Source organism: Protopterus annectens, chromosome 5.part0, assembly GCF_019279795.1.
Source record: "Protopterus annectens isolate FY-2018-M chromosome 5.part0, PAN1.0, whole genome shotgun sequence".
In the NCBI taxonomy this organism is placed as follows: domain Eukaryota; kingdom Metazoa; phylum Chordata; order Ceratodontiformes; family Protopteridae; genus Protopterus; species Protopterus annectens.
In genome coordinates, this window is record NC_056735.1 from 488,334,755 (window position 1) to 488,351,421 (window position 16,667).

General features: G+C 36.1%; 1 protein-coding gene across 1 annotated transcript in view; it reads left to right on the top strand.

The window, feature by feature from the left end:
* LOC122802686 (cytochrome b-245 heavy chain) overlaps positions 1 to 16,667 on the top strand; it is a 430,240-nt gene that overhangs the window by 236,141 nt on the left and 177,432 nt on the right. The gene's annotated exons all lie outside the window — the stretch shown is intronic.

Genomic DNA, 16,667 nt, shown 5'->3' on the forward strand with positions numbered 1-16,667 from the left:
AACTGCATGCTGGTAATCGATTTTCCACTGACTCACAATTGTTCCCACATGGGTTAGACCATGTTAACAACTGGTCCATGGGCAATGATCTTAAGTTGAATGTGAAGATATAGCTAATTTTGGTAAACAAAACATTTTTCACATACCTTATAGGCAACACACCCCTCCAATCAGACACTCTTCTGAGTGATCTAGGCACTGTCATTTGACCGTCTTGTCCCTGCAGTAGTTCAGAAAGCTTTCTACCTGGCTCATCTGATTTCCAACGGTATCTCTACTAGAGCCAGAAAAGTCTTAATTCTAATGTATGCATATCCCATCAGACCCATTATTGAATATAATGCACCTTTTGGCATGTATTTGTCTAAACGTGCCATTCAGCTTGAGAGACCTCAGAGATCCATTACTAAAAAAATCAGTGGTCTCAAAAATCTTAGTTATCAGAATAGACTGGCAGCCCTCTGTCTGTACTTGGTCTCTTACAGATTTTTCAGTGGATATCTTTGCCTAGCCTTTTGAACTTTGAAAGATTCACAGTGAGTTGCTCAGCTAGGATTTTGTAGTTCACAGGTGTTGCCCTGTGACATGGCTTCTAATACACACATGCATGTAGCTCTGTTACCTAATCCCTCCTATGAGAATGTTGTGTGGTTTTGGAATTCGAGTGATTTACTTGGAGACAGCGTTGAGGGGGGAGCAACTCCCTTCATATGGATGGTTCAATAGCAGGCCATGTATCCCTGCAAAAATATAACTGTAACACAAACTAAAAAAACTAATGTAATTAAAAAAAATGCCTCAACATTGTGTCTGTATTCTGATGCTGAATGTCATGCAAGGTTGTAAATGTTGTTCATAATGTCGGAGGCTGATGAATGGCTGAGACTTATAAGTGTATGCTGCTATGCCTGGGGAGGTTATAGTTTGCCATTACCGTGCCTTAGACAAACCAATTATTTTCTGTTCATTGAAAGAGTATGAAGACTTGGTCTGGCCAGTCAAATGTCCTTTAGAGTTCTACATATAGTGCACCACCAAATTTGCTAGTGTGTCTATCGGACTATGTTGTGATTGCTACAGATAAAAGGACTTTGGGGTACTATAATCTTTCTTGAATCCAGGTTTGATGAGAGCTGAAACAGTTGTAAAATCCAGAACTTGTGAAAACACTAGTATTCCAACATTTAAGCAAAAGAGAGAAATTAGAAGCATGCTTTTAGCTTTCCAGTGAATAGATGAAGGATTCTATCCAGGTGATTAAGTATGGCATATTTGTAATCTGAGAAAAAAACTTAAAATATTGGTCAACTGTTTGAAAATAATAAGGGAAGCCATCTTTATTAAAGCAGGATGGAGATGGCTAATCTGCATTTGACTAGACAAAAACTTAGAAGGCATTTTACTTCAGAAGTGGTTATTTTACTAGAAAGAAAAGAAGAAGTAAGCTGAATTTGTGGAGAGAAGGGGAAAATCAGCCAATGTCTGTAGCTTCCAGCTGGTGGTATAGACATGTGCTTAAAATGACTGTAAAATGGCCACAGACGCCATCAGCAATCACAAAAACAGTAGTATTCCATCTCCCAGGCAGACACAATTAGACTGAGTGAAAAAGCAGTAGCTGGTCTCAATATCATTTTATTTTCTTTCCAAAATAACTTGAAATGAATGATAGATATATCTTGTATTTTCCTATAATGGACTGTAATTGGCAGAGCAATTTGCGTTGTTCCAAAACCTGTTTTGAATAAATGCAGATGAATTACAAGCCTTTCTGTGAAAGATGTCCAGCTTTTGTTTAAAATTTAATCTCCATCAAAAGCAAAAGGTAACTATTACCATTAATTCTTCAGGTTATAACCAGGAAAGTTTGTCTTGAATATCCCATATTGTTTGAGTAAAGTAACCTAGGGACAAAATTCCATTCTGATTATAATAAATCAGTGACTAGATGGCAAAGCAGCTTTCAACATTTAAGGGATGCTTCTTCGGAGATGAGAGTAGTCTGACTCTGATTGTGATGGAGGAGAATTATCTGGTATAGAGGACTACTAGACCAGCGCAGGGCAACAATTACTAGGAACACTGCCCATAAGATTAAATCTATGCTATTAGGTATTTTGTTAATTCCCTAGTTAATCATGAAGTAGTTATCAGTTAAAATATCATCCCAGTAGTTGCAGAGACAATATGTATAAAGCCAAAGTGAGGAAGGCAGTATCTTAGTTACAAAGTGTCCCTGAATGCCAATTGAGACTTAAAGTCCCAAGCAGAATACACTGAAATTTACGGTGCCAAGATTTTATATGAGATAGCAAGCAAGTAGAAAGTCAAGGGGAGAAACGCATGTAAATAGCACAAAGAGACTAATATACTTTCTAAGCATAATCTTAGTAGTTACCCAGTTAAGTCAATATGATAGATGTTTACTGACTAGTGCAGCATGTATGTGGCCCTTAACTTATGGTAAAACCTACCATCTGCTTTAAGATTAGCTCAATCAAAACTAAAGATATAATATTTAAAAGTAGAATGAAGAAGGGAGATGTTTAACCTGAGGCAGATTTCTGAGAATGTCAGAAAATTCAGAGAGACAGAGGCAGTCCACGTTTCCTGAGCAGAACCTTTACTGACAATACTCCAAGTTAATGGGGCCAATCTGTAGAGGTAGAGGGAGACTAAGGTTATTCTTTGCAGCTTCTGAAGGGAGGGTTATGCTCAATTATCATGACACTGGTTATCAGAGAAGATATCACCAACTGAAGGATTCCAAACTGGCTATTAGTCAGGCTGGGTAATCTTAAATCAAGCAATGTTTAAAACAATGAAACCGTCAAGACATAAAAGAAAATGTGCAAGCAAGGTAGAATATCTGTATGCAGTGCTAATTTTTGCTATTCTTATATTGGAATAAGTAATTAATTATAAATTTATTTGAATAAGGGCAAGCCTCACCCCAAATACACTCCTATAAGTATGCTGCTCTAACTGTGAGGCTGCACAACAGTAACAAAAGTAAGTATTTTATTTCCACTGAAAAACAAACGTTTTTTCAAGGTTATGTGATCTTGGAATTAGAGTGTTTAAACTTGGTGTGGATGATTTAAGGGTGGGGCTTGTACTCCTGCATAAAAGTAACTGTAACATTTGCTAATTTTCTTTGGACAATGCATGACAGTCACAACACACACCTAACCTTTATTCTAAGGTAGGGTTATCACCTGTCCCACTTTGCGAGGGACAGTCCCTCTTTGGGCAGTTGTGTCCTGCATAAAAATTGAAAAAAAAAATGGCAAATGTCCTGAGATTTTAGGACAAAACCTATATTTTATGTAATACTTGCATAACACAGTTATTCTGTATCTGAAACACCTAATTGTTATAAGAAACAGAATAAGCAACTAGAATGCTACAAGAATAAGCTTTTATTTAGGCAAAAAAGTGAATTTCTGTCCTTTGTACTGGCCGTGGGTATGTTTTGCCCTGCAAAATCTGACGTTTGTACCAAAAATGTCGCACTTTGGGCATTTGAAAAGGTAGCAACCCTATTCTAAGGAGGGCCTGAATACAAGGGTGTAAAACAGTTGAGAAGTGAGTAGTATTATCACCTCATAGCAAGAGGTTCTCTGATTTGGTTCTAAGCTAAGGTGCCTTCTTTGTGGAGTTTGTATCACCTCCTTGTGTTTCTGTGGTTTTCTCCAGGTTATCCATTTTCTTCCTACATCCTAAATACACATGGTAGGTGTTTTTGTGATGCTAAATTGTCTTTAGGTTTGCATGCAGTTTATATGAGGTATGGAAGAAAGACCTGACAATATACTTCCATTCAGAACTTGCTTAATAAACTTTGTGAATGTTGATGGCTATTCATTATCTTCAAATAATCAAGCTCTTGTTTTCCTATTTTTTTCTTAATAGAGTAGGGATGTTGTGCTAAATGTTGTCACCTGTTTTGATTTACAGCTACTCTCCTTCTTTGAAAATCATGCCCAACTATCATAAATTGCCCCTTGTGTAATCCAGACACCTTCTTAAACAAATCTTCTGCTTTCATGCACTTGTCTGAAAAACTGTAATATATTCTCCTTGACCTTCTTTGCAAATGGGGTCTACTTTAGCTTCCATTATCATGCCCTCATTTAGTCTTCTCCCCCACAATGTGCATCCTACTGCCCATTTTAGGCACTTCATCTCCATCAGCTCAAGCTTCCTCAGCTACTCTACCTTCACAGCCCAAGTTTCTTTGTAATAAGCTTCTTAGTTCTGATTCTGATTTAAGTAAGTGGGTTCCAAATTAGTTATCCTACATAAGGAAAGACTGTGGTCTACACTCTTGTGGGAGGAGAGGGTAGCCTCCACCCTTCTGAGTTGAGAATTGCCCATGAAGACTTATTGTGTATGTTATTCTAAGAGTCCTTGTTCTGGTTTAAGCACTTGGGCTCCAAACCACATTAGGAAGGTTTGTGGTCTACACTCTTGCGGCAGGAGAGGATAGTCTATGTCCTTCTGAGCTGGGAATTGCTGCTGTAAGCATTAAGTCTTATTGTACCTTTATTTGACTGGCTAGAGTCTAGTAACAATCTATGAGTCTATATAGAAGTCATGGTTGCACTACTTGTTTGTATACCTCACTTGTAAGCTACTTTGGCATTCTTTTGCCATGCACCTCATGTTCTAACTTTGATCACCACATTTAGACTTCCCTTCTCCTCTACAATGCCTCTGATATACTTGAATCTATTAACCTGTTCATTGTTTTCCCTTCTGTCTCAATTTTCCATTCTTTTGCCTTCTTCCATTTGCTGCCATTACAACTGTCTTATCTGTACTCAGTTTCATTCAATGTGTCTCAGATTTTGCATTTCAGTGCTTTATCATTTGCTGTCGTTTCTGTCCAGGGTCTACATATAGTGCCAAATGGTATACAGCAGTTTCCTTGATCTGTCCCATCCGACCTATTTGATAATGTAGTCCATTATCAGTATGAGCAGTAATAGGCTTGCAGCTAAACATTGATGCACATCTAGTCCAACTGTGGAGCCTCTGTGAGTCCAAACATTGTCCATACTTGAGTCACTGAATCCTTGTACACAGACTGCATTATTTCTAACAGTGTTTTCTGAACTTCAAACCATCACAGAACTACTCAAATCAGCTTTGTTGGGATCTTGTTGAATGTTTTTTCCAAGTCTAGGAGTGCCCAGATAGATTCTCTTCTCATCACCAGCTTCTTCTCTGCTATCTTCCTCACTGTAAACTTCAGCTTGCTTATACTGCATTGTGGTCTGAATCTGATATTTTCATCCCCATTTTACTTTCTATACTCTACATATGCATTTATCAGTCACCCTGTCCAGCACTATTATACAGTGTGTCAGGAGTTTTATACCGCTACATGTCATTTTTTATTGTATATTGGCACTTTATCCTGCCTATTTTCCAGTCATTAGGAAACAGCTGTCTCCATACTATGATGAATGCCTACGGGAGTTACTTCTCCTTAACTCCCGACATCTTTATTATATCTGTTGTGACTTCATCTGAGCATATAATTTTCCCTGACTCTCATTTTCCTTAGTGCTCTTCATATTTCTTCCTGGGTACGTATGTCTGCACTTTTTGTTACAGGCTGTACATAATGCAGTACAGCTTCTGTGGAGTTTTCCAGAATCAAAAGCTTCTTTAAGTACTCCTTCCATCTGCCATTGATGCTGTTTGGACTGGTGAGCAGGTTGTTGTTGGCGTCCCTTATGAATGGTGTCTGACAACTAATTTCTCTGCCTTTCTGTCACTGCCCTGTACTCTTGTGCCATCTGCCGAGTAACTTTCCAAAAGCTGAGAGAGATTTTCTGATGCCTTACATTTTGCTATTGTGACTTTATTCTTAGCCTTTTTGTTAGCTGACCAATGTTGCTTCTTAGCTGGTCCATCTTTTCTATCTTTCACTTCTTCCTGCACTTCTTTATTTTGATAACTTCTGGACTTTTGCATTCCAGCATCAGTTTTCCTTATGCATCCTGTTTCCATACCTGGCTTGCCTGTGTATTTGCTCTATCATCCTCATACATTTTTGTTCATGGTGTCATTATAGGAGTCAAATGCAACATAATAGCAATAACTATATCAGTAAGATATTATGACGGCTGAAGGAAGGATGCATAATGAAACAAAAATAACTGTATTTTGAAGGGGTAAATGATCAAAAAGGCAGTCCATAGTAGAAGAGGAGACATAGAGTAGAGTAATGTGCTACTAAGATGAAGAAGGCACAACAGAATAAAAAAAAAGAAAAGAAAGGGGGGATAACTTTTACAGTGTTATATTTACAATATTAATACTAAAATGGCTGCTTGTAACTTGGAGACCAAGTTTCAAGAAAAAATAAGTAACACCATTGACTGGTTTGTGGTATTTTTGATATAAGAAATGAACTCGTGAATAATATAAACAAAAATTGTAAGCAAAAGTATATTCAGACTTTAGCCCTTTCAGCTGAAGACAACGTACAAAAATTCACTTGGGTGGAGTAAATTTATTTTTGTATAGGTTTTGTTTATTTTCAACAATAAGAAAACAAATCCCTTAGTACACCTTCAATGTCATGTGTGTGTGTGTGTGTGTGTGTGTGTGTGTGTGTGTGTGTGTGTGTGTGTGTGTGTGTATATATATATATATATATATATATATATATGGATTCACTTCATAACACTGAAAGCTTAAAACACTGAAACTCAAAACACTGAAACCAAAACACTGAAAATTCAAAATCTTGAAAACTCAAAACACTGAAACTCAAAACACTGAAAACACATATCATACATATACTGAGTTTAAACAACATAAATCATAGTACTTTCCACCAAGTGAAAGCAGGGGGGCAAGCACCCCTGCAACCTCCATGTGGGTATCAACTCCAAGATTGCACTTCACTACACTAAGTGAAATCTTGGAGTTGATATATTTAAGTAGCAGGGGGTGTGGGGGCACAGCCCCCCACATAGGGAGTGAAGGGGGCTTGCTCCCCTGCTAACATTTGGTGGAAAGTGTTATGATTTATGTTGTTTAAACTCAGTATATCTATGATATGTGTTTTCAGTGTTTTTTTTTTTTCAAAACAGGTTTATTGTTTTAACATATAAGAGAAATATCATAACAATTTTATACAGGTAATTAAAAATAGGTATTATTATAATATTCAACAAAACAACTAAAGTATTTACAAAGACATCCACTACAATCAGACCAATTAATTAAACTAAAATACCGTGCTATTGAAATTAGAATTTTTTTAACAAATTTTGTAAATTATCCCATACAATATAATATGATGTTTTTCTAGTTGTTCTCATTCTGCTTTCAGTTTCTCTGTGAGAATTCTGTGAGTTGAAGCTTTTGAAGTAGTTCATGGACACTGTGCATGAGACAGCCCACATCCCAGATTGTCTCCCTTAACATTTTGGCGGGAAACTTATTAAAACTTGTGGCAAACATTCATTTTGTCAATAGAGTAAAATATTGTATTCATAGAAATTATTATAAATCATATTGGATAGTTATGCAGATTCTCAGAAACACTTGCATTATTATATAAAAAAAAAAAGCCATCACACTTACACACACACATACACATACATACACACACACACACACACACACACACACACACACACATATATATATATATATATATATATATATATATATCTGATCTCAATGAGTTGTGTCTTTGTTGAGCACTATCCTACTTGCTGTCCCTAGAATAAATCTGTCTGCTTTATACAAAATAATGCACAGCAAACACATTTTAGTAACCAGATTTTACAATCATACTAACCTACTGCTTTAAAATATATCACATGACATTTCTTCCAGAATAGAGTTATAAGATTATTTATGCTTGTCAATCAGATGAATTAAATGAGTTATAGTAAAGTATATGTTTGGAACACAAATTTTTAACACAGATTATTATGCTGCTGTTAAGTAGATTTTCAAAAACATTTAAATAAATGTTTCATTTTCTATGCCTTCTAAAATAAGACATTTACTTACTACAAGAAACTACATCATTTAGACTCATTATAACTGGCATATTTTATGAATAGAGTATTTTTCCTGAATCTGTGGTGTGTCAGTGTGATAACTATGTCAAAGGTTATACTAACTGCTTTCAGTTTCTCTGTGAGAATTCTGTGAGTTGAAGCTTTTGAAGTAGTTCATGGACACTGTGCATGAGACAGCCCACATCTCAGATTGTCTCTCTTAACATTTTGGCGGAAACTTATTAAAAACTAGTGACAAACATTCATTTAGTAGTGTAAATGCATGTAAACATGACAAAACCTTCACAATGTATTCCACAGACCATTACAGCCTCTTACTTCTTTTCAGAAAGAGAAACAAATTGAATCACAGCTTGCCATTAAATCTTCAGTTATTTTGACTGGTTATGAAACAAAACATTATAACTGACATATTTTATGAATAGAGTATTTTCCTGAATCTGTGGTGTGTCAGTGTGATAACTATGTCAAAGGTTATACTAACTGCTTTCAGTTTCTCTGTGAGAATTCTGTGAGCTGAAGCTTCTGAAGTAACTCATGAACACTGTGCATGAGACAGCCCACATCTCAGATTGTCTCTCTTAACATTTTGGCGGGAAACTTATTAAAAACTAGTGACAAACATTCATTTAGCAGTGTAAATGCATCTAAACATGACAAAACCTTCACAATGTATTCCACAGATCATTACAGCCTCTATGTAAGTGAAATTAAGCCCAAAATTACCAACAAGCAATAAAACTCAACATTCTTCTCCAAACTCAATTTTCATACAAATCCTATTATTCACTGTGCCCACACAATCAAAAGCATTTCTATATATTAATAAAGAAACGAAAAAGAGAGTAGAAAATAAAAGGGAGTGAGGCAGAAATAAAAAAATGTAAGAGAAAGCTGTAAGAAGTATATACAATGGAATGTTACTTACTGTTTATACTAATAGAGTTAAAAATAAAACATATTATTTACTCATTTAGTTCTGATTATTATTAGTTAAAGCATAACAGATTATTTACAAACAGGCATAAGCAGTATAATCAAGAAAGTATAATTAGAAATAGCATTTGAAGAACTTATAAAAACTTTTACAAGGAATAAATATGTTATTATTCTATTAATGATATTTTCATTACTGTTCTCTCCCTGCCCTCCCCCACCCTTTACCCACTACATAATCTAAATAGAATGGCATTGTTTAAACAAAGAAAATAATAAAAGGAGAAGGAAAAAAAAGGTAAAGATAAAAAAATGTATCAAATTACTGACCTTACTTCTTTTCAGAAAGAGAAACAAATTGAATCACAGCTTGCCATTAAATCTTCAGGTATTTTGACTGGTTATGAAACAAAACATTTCTTTGCATATAGAGAATAACTTTGATTAAATCTTTTCCAAAATATTTGTGGCTTTCTGGAAATGCAGGAACTATATTCAAAAAGATTAATAATGAACTAAAATGATGAGAGAGAAAAAAAACATATAACAAATCATTTGTTTTTTAGTCTCTTCTTCTTCTCTGAAGTCTTCCACGAAGCTTCAGTTGCCAATCTCTTTAATGAAGAACTAGCCCATTCCATTTCTTCTATTTTATCCAAAATCCTTTTTCTTTGACAAACAGTAAAGCAGAGTCTAAATCATCGAAAACCTTAGGACCATCAGGAAGGAAGATTTTAAGCTTGGCAGGAAACAGAAGGTATGTTTTAAACTGTGCTTTTTAAGCTCCCTTATTAGTGGCAGAAAAAATTTCTTTTAGCTATTACCATGGAAGAATAGTCATTGTCAAAACGCACAGTTGTCTCATTAATCTTAACAGGAGCTTTAGCCCAAGCAGATTTAAGAACCATCTCTTTATCAAAAGATGATAGAAATCTAACTATAACTGATCTAGGATATTTTTGTTAGAGTTAGTATTAGCTATAGATCTATGTGCTCTTCGATACCAAAAGAGAATGCTTCTGGTAAGTCTAAAGTTTTAGGAGCCAAGTTGTTAAAAAGAAGTAATATTGTTACCTTCTATATTTTCTGGCAGTCTAAAACTCCTAATGTTATTGCGCCTAGGTCTATTTTCCAGGTCATCCAGCTTTGTTTGTAAATGTGTATTTTGTTTCAGCAGAAACTCAATGTTGATTTCCTCTTCTTGGATTCTATTTTCCATGTCATTCACAGCTTCTTCTATGCCTGTCATCTGGTTCTTCTGTTGTTGCAGGTCTGTATGTAACAGGTCTATTTGTTTTGTAGTTTTTTCTATGAAGGTGTCTATTTTAGTATCCATTTTATCCATTTTATCAGTAAGTTGCTGGATTATAATTATCAGAGACTGAAGTTCTTTCTTGATGCTGGAGTCTTGAGAATTTGTCTTACTGGAACTCATTTCAGACTGATAAACTGACAGGAAAATTTCCACAGTGATTTCTGACAGGAATATTGTTAAGATTTCCTTTCTTTTTTTAGATATAGTTCAAGAACTATATAAAACAAACGTATTTAGAAAGAAAATTACTTCAAAAATTAATTTTTTAAGTAATTAATTCCTGTCAGTGTAATGAAATTGGTGGAGCTGAAGAAATCTGCTGCTATCCTGTGTTCATCCTTGGCCACGCCATGTTTTCAGTGTTTTGAGTTCCAGTGTTTTGAGTTTTCAGTGTTTTGAAGTGTCAGTGTTTTGCTCTTCTGTATTATGAAGTTTTCTCATTTTCAGTGTTTTGAGCTTTCAGTGTTATGAAGTGAATCCACATATATATATATATATATATATATATATATATATATATATATATATATATATATATATATTTATACACACACACACACACACACACACACACACACACACAGTGCATGCTATACTTATAGATTCACAGAACCTCAGCATTCACATTTCGCAATCTATAATATATAATAACAGATATTTTGCAATTTCTTTCTGGCTAACACAGTCCAAAAACTAAACACTATTCCATTATGCACTAATAATACACCAGCAGATTCTACTTCCACCCTTGTTGGTGAACTGCGCCTTCACTACTTTTACATTTTCTTCATCACCCTGATATGTTACACTTATCATGCCCAAGAAAGGTAACAGCCTACACTTCTGCCCTCACTAATTTGTTTAGCTGCAGATGACTGTTAGGAGAAACACCTGATAATCAGATTCAGTTTAAACTTGTCTCCCTTTCAGAAAATGTCCATTCTAATTCAATACTTTTTTTGGCAAGACCTTGTTTAAACTCTAATAATAATTTAACATCTAAGTTGTACATGAACTCGGCCTGTATTACTCGAGTCCCCTTTATTCCTCCATTCCTTTGGCAAAATAACAACTTTCAACAGCTCTGTTAAGGTGTCTATTTTCCTTCTCTTATTTCTTGAATTATACTCATCTGATGGCACCTGAAAAAAGCCTCTTCTCACCTCTTAAAAAATCAGCTTAAAGTTTGTCTGCTACACCAATCTTATTAACCTTTGGTTCTTTACTGTTCTTCACACATCTGCCCCTGTCAAACTAATCATCCCCGTCTCTCCCATGTAATTTGCCATTCCTTGTAAGCCCTACTGTAGAATTTGTATAAGACTTTGAGGTGTGTCTTAATCTTTCCCTAATTACTTTATCTCTTTCAAGGTACCTTCACTTTCCTATCACCTCCTTTATATTCTGGGTATGTTGCTTTCATTAATTTTTCATGCAGACATTTACCTGTTTTTCTTCTTGAAGCCACAAGAAATATCTGTCTGTAAACACTCAGCTTCTATTCTTTTTTAACAAGAAATACCTTTATTAAATTCTCTCTTATGACATAGGCAATGTAACATTAATATAAATGAAACAAACCATGTTGTCATATTTTCAGCTACAAACATTATACATCATTTATAATCTATCCAGTGATTGTTAGATTAAAATTACAAAACTCGTTCAGTTCCTGCCTTCCCTTAAACCTCATTCCTCCTCCTAAACTTTTCTAAATATACCACTTCCTGTTGTTTTATCTCTGTTAGTATATTCACTGCGTTTAGTAGAGTTGGTTTAGACTTTGATTTCCATTTTCTAGTATTTGCTTTCTAGCCATCAGAAATAAACTGAGCAAGCCTTACTATGTCTAAGCAATTCCGATTCTGTGTCATAGCTCAAAAAATTATTTTTAATTATACCAATTTACTCACCCAGTATTTCTGTTGAGTGGTCTGCAAGGAATTTGTAAAGTCTGCTAGCTGATTACATTCCCAAAAAAATACGTTCCCAATTTCATCATTCTTTCCCATCACACCTCCAACATTTGCAATCTCCCTGAGGAAAAATTCTTTAGAGTCAGCCTAGGATATAAAAATACCTATGCAAACACTTTCCAAGCAAAGACCCTAAATCTTCTAGACTCTGTTGCATATTTGGGAACCATACATACACCCCCACATTGTTTCTTTGTGAATTGCTTATCCAATTTCTCTTCCCAATCCTTTCTAACCTAATGTGATTGATTCCTATAGGTAGCATGCAACATTGTATATGCCCAACTATTTATCCCATTTTTAACAGCAGCTTCTCTCTACATTCTTTCAAAAACTCCAACAGTGCCATTCTTTCATTTAGGGTCCCCCAGTTTCATTCTCTTTGTCTACACTCTGCTCTGCTTCTATTCTTGTCATCACTGTAACCCATAGTTTATGATTAACCTTTTCTTCCTTCATGCTTAACTCCTTCCCCCTTCTCTCACTTTCCCACAATTCCTTCTGTTCATATAAGATCGTTTTTCCAAGTTCCTTACATCTTCCTTTGCCTTCATCCTTGGAAAAGTTTCCTTTTCTCATAGCCCACTCTAAATGTTGTTTTTATCCAAACTATCAATCCCCTGTTTTTTACCTCACTCCTGTTCCCTGCAGAACTTGTATAATTCCCCCATCAACTGCTCCTTTACTTTTAAAGTCCTCCACCTGTAAATTGACCATTGTCACCCACTGTGACAATATGGCTTACTACACCAATTTTTGATTTTACCAGAGTATTGCTGGAAAATACCTATCTTTTATTTCCAGTTCTTAATTTAGATTTCCTCCACCTTATCTTTGGATCCCATTCCCACAGAAAAATCTGATCAACCTACATGCTAAATATGGTAATTCCTCATTAGAGTATACTCTCTATTTTCAGTATTTATTACCCTCTAAACCTCATCCTGTCATCCCCAGTCACTTTTCCTCTAAGGTCTTCCTTTTCCTCCTGTGGTACTTTAGCTTCTCAAATAACCTAATTTTCTCTGAAGCCACTGTTACAGTATTCATTTTATTTATTCATTTATTCACCCTCATGTTTTTGTCTATTTGTTTATGTATTTACATTTGTTAACTCAATAAATTAATTGTACTGAGGTCCATTTTCTGTCATGACCCAAGCCAAAAAGCATATGCAACAAGCAGTGACATGACATTAACAAAACCTTTTGCACATGAGAATTTAAATATTATTATGTAATAAAGCAGTCTGTCCCATAGTCAAGACTTTCAGTACCACATATATTTAATACATGTTTATTTTTTCATTGATTAATATTTTATAGTCAATTTGAGATTGTCAAGAGCAAGTAACAATTCAACAGATAAACTGAAATAAAAAAAAATTCAGTAACCAAATCATTAAAATCTATCCCCACCACATTTTTCACCACTTCTCCTGCTTCCCTCTTCATTCAGCTTCCAGTATTCATCATTAACATCTATTGTTTTTTTTCCATTTTCTGTTTACTGTTGGGGTGTCACATTAACTGTTATCATCTCTCTTGATTCAATGACACTCTCCTACCTTCTTCAATGGTTATTCCTGACTGTCACTAGTCTTCTCTTTTTGCAGGATGCCTTCATCTTCTCTTTCCTTCTTTCTCTATGAACCAATTCTTCTTCACCAGATTGTCTAATGCTTTCTTACAGATGTGCATGAACCACCATAATCGGTTCTTCTTGACATTTTCTACAATTGGAGTTACTTGAACTTCTGCTCTGATATTCTCATTTCTTCATCTCTCCCAAAGTGTGCATTCTACCTCCCATCCCAGGTGCTTCTTCTGCATCATCTTTAGCTTCTTCAACTGCTCTACCTTCATTTCCCAAGTTTTTGTACCACACAGTAATACTGGTTGCAACACTGTTTTGTGCACCTTTGCAACTTCTTTGGCATTTTTCTGTCATGCACTTCCCCTGACACTCTGTGCAAGTAAGATGCATACCCTCTAATTCTGGCTTTGACCTCCTCATTCAGACCTCCCTTCTTCTCAATATCCTTCCCAGGTACTTGAAGCTGTTAACTTGTTCCAATATTTTCCCTTATACCTCAGTGCTCGGCTTCTTCTGATTTCAGCTATTTGCTGCCATTACGTCTGTCTTAGTTGCACTTAGTTTAATACCATGTGGCTTCAGTTTTGCATTCCATTGCCTTATACTTTACTGAAGTTCTTGTTCATAGTCTGCTTGTAATGCCACATTGTCAGCATACAGCAACCTTGTTGATCTGTCCCATCTGAGCTGTTTGCTAATGCAGTCTATGGCCAGCATGAAAAACAGCTGGCTCAGAGATGAACTCTGATGTACATCCACTCTCACTGGGAACCTATCTGTGAGTCCAAGTATGGTTCCCACTAATGTCATTGAGTCCTTGTACATAGCCTGCACTAAATCTACCAATATTTCTGGAACTTCAAAACAATGCAGGACTGTTCAAATTAGCTTTGTTGGGGCTTTGTCATATGCTTTCTACAAGTCTAAGAATACTCAGTTGGACTGTTTCTTCATCTCTATCTTCTTCTCAACTATCTGTCTTACTGCAAACGTTAGTTTGGTTGTGCTGCATTCTGATCTGAGTCTGAACTGCTCATCTTCTGTCTTATTTTATACTGATCTACATATTCATATATCAATCACCCTCTCCAAAACTTTCATGCAGTGAGACAGGAGTGCCATACTTCTGTACTGCTCACAGTTGTGAATGTCCTCTTTATTCTTGCACACTGGCACTAGTATGCTTATTCTCAAGTTAAATGGGATATGTCTTTCTCATCATATTGCTGTGAGTACCCTCAGGAACCATTTTTTTCCTAAGTCTCACAACAGCTTGATCATATCTGTTGTGACCTAATCTGAGCCTCCTGATTTCACATACTTAATTTTGCTTGGTGCTGTACTTACTTTTTCTAGGGTGAGCTTCTCTTCTTCTTTCATTGTAGGCTGTGTCTGTGGCAGTACAGCTTCTGTGGAGTTTTCCTCATACAGAAGCTGCTGGAAGTACTTCTCCCATCTGCCTTTTATGTCATCTGGACTGGTAAGCAAGTTGCTATTGACATCCTTTATAAACGGTGTCTGATGACTATCTTCTTTGTCTTTCTGTCTTTGCCTTGCAACCTGAGAGAGTTCATGTGCCATCTACTTAGTCACTTCTCAGAAGCTGGTGGAGCGCCTCTGATATCTTATCAATCACTATTGCAACTGCTGTCTGAGCCTCTTTGTTCACCAACCAGTATTCCTTCATAGCCTGGTCTGTCTTTTCTATCTCCCGCTTTTTCCTGCATTTCTTCCTTTTGTTGACTTCCTGGACTTCTGGATTCCACCACCAGCTTTCCTTATATACCTTATTTCCATACCTGACTGTGCCAGGTAGCTATATCTGTGGTCATCACACATGCTGTTTTGAGGTACTACCATTCTTCTTCTTCAACTCCATTTATTTTCTCTTCTTTCTGAGGTGCTAAAGCCCTGAGAAGTTGGTTAAACTCTTGCTTTCCTCCAGTTAACTTCCAGGTCTTCAGCCTTGTCTCTGTTGACTTTAAAGCCTTCTCTGACCACTGTTGGCAGCTGATTGTGGCAACCAATGATTTATGCTGGGGTTGACTGTATCACTGGGGATGACTTTGTAATCACTGATTCTACTCCAATGCCCATTTCATACTAGGCAGAAGTCTACCTGAGTTGCATGTAGGCCACTCCTGTATGTGATTTTGTAACTGTCAATCTTTCTGAACCATTTATTGACCACCATCAAGCCATCTGCCAGAAAAATGTCTAGAATGAGCAATGTGGATCTACAGTTCCTACTTTTCTGGGAAATTGTTGTGACAAAAATTAAAATCATCACTATTAGGCCTACATATGTTTTATTTACAAATTTCAGGTGTTACCCTAGTATTCTTGATATTAACCATTTCCCTCTTCCACGTTCTTGTCCCCTTCCATAACCGCTGGCATTTCTCTTGTAAAATGACCCTGCTCCCATTGTCTGCCATGGGTCTGCTGCCTGCTTTCACCTCATAAGTCCTATGTGATTAGTTCCCTGTCTTCTTTACCTTTATTTTCTTCTCCTGATATTATGCTACTTTTCCTCCTTCCCTCTTTATAATCTTTATCATTTTTGTTCAGAGTAAGTCAGTCTCAGTATTCCAAGTTTTCAAGATTGCACCTCTCTTCAACATCCTCTAAACATAGTTATTAGGATACCATTAATGTGCCTCATGCCTCCTTTTCCCTTTCTCCCACTCAGTTTTTAAGTTCCTTTCCTGAAATTTTCTGTATTCCTATACTCTGTCAGTCCTTACATGATTTGGTAGCTTGTCTGACAATCTAGTCTTCTTA